A 4,224-nucleotide genomic window follows, 5' to 3' on the forward strand; every position below is an offset into this window, starting at 1 on the left:
CATTTGCGCTTCTGCCGTGCCATCTGTGAACCACTTCCTCGTTCCTCCAAACGTCTCCCAGCAAACTTGATAGTTCTAATATAAGAAACGAGAGTCAGCAAGTCTCCCAAGACTCCCACATTCGAAAAGGAAAAGGGAAAAAGGAGCTCTCACAGCAGCAGACCTAAAGAAGCCCATGTCCCTTCTGGACAGTTTTCCTTGTGGGGTCTCAGAGCCAATCCCACATGCTTCCTTGCCATAGGATTTCCCTAAGAGGAAGATGGATTTTGTCCCTTCCCCGCACAGGTGTCCTGCTGGCACCCCTATCCCCCCCCTAGCCATATTAAATCCCCCGCACACCCCTCAGATTCATGCATAATACCCATTAATTACAAAACTCCGCTGACAGACAGCACGCTCCGTGGAAAGAGGGCGAGGATTAATATAGCAGGGGATATAAGAAATTAATTAGTTTCAGACAGACGACGTTGGCACCTCCAGTCAGCCTGATTTATTTCCACGGCTGCTCTATTTTTGGCAAACTGCAAATGTTTGCCTCAATATAAAGCCATAAATAGCCGGGATGGAAGGTGAGGCCGCCACTAAAAACATTGTCCCGCTGGAGTGACGGAGGCTGAAATTTCCGGGGGCAGCCCGAAGGACGGAGGCGGCCCCGGGGTGGAGGAAAAGCTGCGGAGGGAACCGCGGTGCGCAGAGCTCGCTGCATCCCGGCACGGCCGGCTCCGGCCCGCTGCATCCCTCTGCATCCCTCTGCATCCCGGAGGGCCGCGGGGAGAGCGGGGCTGCCCGGCCCGGGGCTGCGGCGGGGAGGAGCCTGCGCGGAGCGGAGCGGAACGGAGCGGAGCGGGGAGAGCGGCCGGCAGCGCGCCGGGTCCTGCGGCGACAGCGCTCCGCTTCCAGGACCGGCACCGACAACGGCACCGCGCCGGGTCCTGTGGCGGCAACGCGCCGCTTTTAGCTCCGACACCGGTACCGTTCCGGTTTCAGCACCAGAACCGACGTGAACATCGCTCCGGCGCCGCTTCGCTTCCAGCACCAGAACCGAAACCGGCGCCGCTTCGCTTCCAGCACCCGCAGCTCCCCGGCCCCCGCCCCGCACCCATTCCCGACCCCGGCTCGGCCCCGCAGCGCCGCCCCCGCCCGTCCCCGCGCCCCGGAGAAGAAGGAGGAAGGAGGGGAGCAGCGCTCTGCCCGCGGTGCGGTGAGTGCCGGGCTGTGCCCGTGCTCGGGGGCTCTCTGCCTTTTTCGGTTTGGGGCAGTTCGGGCACGAAGTGGTAGGGGAGGGGACGCGGTAAAAGTTGGAGGTGGGGGGAGGGGGGCTCAGCTCCGCACCGAGTGCTGGAGGAATTTCTGGAAGGGATCCCTGCGCGTGTTTTGGTGCTTCTGGGCTCCCTGTTCTGCCCTTCCTGCACTGGGAGCTGCAGGGGTAGGGAGGGAAGGGGGAGGGGACACGCATCCATCCCCCGGGCGAAAGTTCCCAGGGCTGATTGGGGGGGCCGAGCTGCCTGCTCCCTGTGCTGAATGTTGGAGCTGTCAGAATCAGCTGCGCCTGTTGCTCAGACAAGTTCCTGGGTGTGCAACGCCATCCCCAACACCGCTGCTCCCCCACCCCCCAGCAGTAACCACGGGGAACTTGTGTCTGTGCCACAACAACCCTGGGCCAGTCCGCCTTTAAACTGGGTCTTCCCCCCCGTGAAAATAGATGGAATGAGAGTGCAGGCTGCTGGGCACGGCGGTGGCATTAACTCTGCAAGCAGCAGAGTCAGGCCTGGGGCTGCTGGCATCGTGGGGGGGGGGGTTTGTGCTCTGCATCAACCAAAGACACAGTGCAAGGGGGGTGTGCGTGTGTGTGCTGGGGGTTGGGAAGGTGCCCAAAGGGGAAGAGGTCTGAACAAGAAGAGGGCAGAAAGCTGGTGCCGCTGGATGAGATGTAGAAGGGAAAAGTGCCTCTTCCAGGACCCTCTTCCTGCAAGGAAATAGGCTCCAATTACCTCCTGCATGGTAAAGGGACAGTGTGTAAAGCTTCAGTGTGTGCTAGCACAGAGCTGGAATGGGGTAAGTGCATGCTGAGTCTTGCCTTTGGCCTCACATGGCAGTGATCTGGGTCACCCCATCAGCACCAGTTCCCACGATCCTGACTAGATTCCCTTGATGAAAAAAAACACCAGGCCCCACGGAGATACATGCATGTCAATGGGATGTGGTGTGTTCAAGAGCGTGATGCAAGAAAAGGAGCAGAGGCAGGAACAGAAGCTGGGAACCTGCGAGTTCATCCTCTCTTAACTGCTTGAAAAGGAGAAGAAACGTGGCTAAAGAGCAGCACTCCATCAGTCTGCCTCTGCCCTTGGACCCATCCCTGCATCCCCACGTCTGAGTTCGCCATCTGTTAACACTTGACCTTGCTTTGTTCTCAGAGCTTTGCTCCCCGAGCTCTGTAAAGCCCTGGGATGCTGGCAGAGATGGGCATGGAAGCACGAAAACACTTGTTACAGCGCTGGGAGGGCCCCTTGCACCAAACAAGCACTCATTGTGGTCCCTTGAATGGACCCTTCAGACAGGCAGCGCTGAGCGTGTGACAAAGAGCAAAGTGGTGGTGTCACATATTCATGCATTACAGGTGACTGAAATGCAGCAGGCGTGCCCTGCTGTTCTGAATCTCTAGCTCTTGCCTTTTTCACACGCGTTTATTGCTGTGGTTCTGCATTGCTCATCACCGCTGGGCACGGGCTGGGGTGCAGGAGGAGGTGATGGGTTCTGCCTTCTGTTGCTGGCGCTGTCACTGGGCAAGATAGATGATGGCAGCTTCGTTTTGCATCTGGGAAAAGTGGAGAGGCGAAATGGTTTGCTCCAGGTGCTGCAGAATTTTGCTCTGAGTCCATGAGCACCCCTCCTTTGCTCAGTCCTGTTTTAACCCCCCTGACTTAGTGAGGCAGAATCCTGTGCATTTACTTCATGTCTGCATTATAACATCAGAGCTGCAGTTTCCACTGAAGTTATCCCCTAGGCTTGGCCTGCTGGAGAGGAATCACTGCTGGGCTATTCCTTGTAAACCCTGAGACATTCCTCTGGCTTCCTCACAGCGCTGAGGTTTGGGCCAAGAGCTCTGAGAACCTCCAGAAAACCTGGGACACGTGTTTGCAGTCATGTCCAAATAACCAGAGGAGTTTCCAGGAGGGTTTATGCTCTGTAGAGGCCTCCCACGCTCTCATTCCGTGCTCAGGAGAGCCGAGGCAAAGCAGCATCTCCCTGGCATTGGCAGCAGGACAGGGGACCCGGGGCCAGCTGCAGAGCTTGGAGTGAGTTTTGCTGTGGGTAATTGGTGCACTGAAACCCTGAGAGGTCGCCTCTGCCTCTGCTCCACGGCACAGGCTCGGCTTACATCCACACAGGCAGAAAAACAAAAGGTCTGTGCTTCCAGAGGCCCCTGCTTGTAGCAGGCTCTGCCCGTGCAGGGGTTCGACCTGCAGGATTTGCTTTTCTCCCAGTTAACTCACTTCTGTTTGTAGAGGGGAAAACCGACAGCAGAAAGCGACCTGTTGATTAATGCGGAGGTGAAAGCCCGGATTGGAATCTGGCGAACAATTAACTGTGCGGAGTCGATCTGGAATCAGATGCAGCATCTTTTGCTCTCTGCCTGAAATCGAGGTTTCTTTTCAGGTAGCATTGTGCCTGCAGCCAGTGCTGCTCATCTGCTTGTTTGCTCAGCCTCTCGCAATCCAGTGCTGCTTTGTCTGGCCAGCGTGGCTCAGCCAGGGGCAGTGAAGGGCTGAAATTGTTTTCAAGCCACAGAGCAGAGCCTCCAGAGAAGGCTGGGGTTCGTCTGCACAGCTGCCACCGCTTCAGTGTCTCATCTCCCTTGTTCTTTCTCTGCCTCCCTCCTTCCTGAGGCTTAGCCATGCTTTATCTCCAGTTACAACCCAAGAGCCGTGTTCTCTTGCCTTCTGGGTTTTCTCACTGTGTTAGGAGTGAGCTCCAAGCCACCACAGTTAAGAGCAGATCTTTGCAGACAGTCCAAGTGCTCCCCATTCCTGCTGAGCCCACAAATCTCAGCCCCGCTGATCCTGCTGGGCACCGGACCATTGCTCACTGCACCTGAGCAGCAGCTGGGCTCTTCTTAACATTCCCACTTGTGCTGAATGTGTAATGACCCATGGTTTTAAGAGTAGCCAGAATGCAGGTTGTGATGTGGGAGGGAGCTCAAGGCTTTGGGGGGAAGGAGATGGA

General features: G+C 57.0%; 1 protein-coding gene across 1 annotated transcript in view; it reads left to right on the forward strand.

The window, feature by feature from the left end:
* CDK18 (cyclin dependent kinase 18) overlaps positions 588–4,224 on the forward strand; it is a 25,718-nt gene continuing 22,081 nt past the window's right edge. The window contains exon 1 of the mRNA XM_021377319.1: positions 588–1,201. The gene's annotated coding sequence lies outside the window, so the exon portion shown is untranslated. The remainder of the gene's footprint in view (positions 1,202–4,224) is intronic.

Source organism: Numida meleagris, chromosome 25 (assembly GCF_002078875.1).
Source record: "Numida meleagris isolate 19003 breed g44 Domestic line chromosome 25, NumMel1.0, whole genome shotgun sequence".
NCBI classification, from domain to species: Eukaryota; Metazoa; Chordata; class Aves; order Galliformes; family Numididae; genus Numida; species Numida meleagris.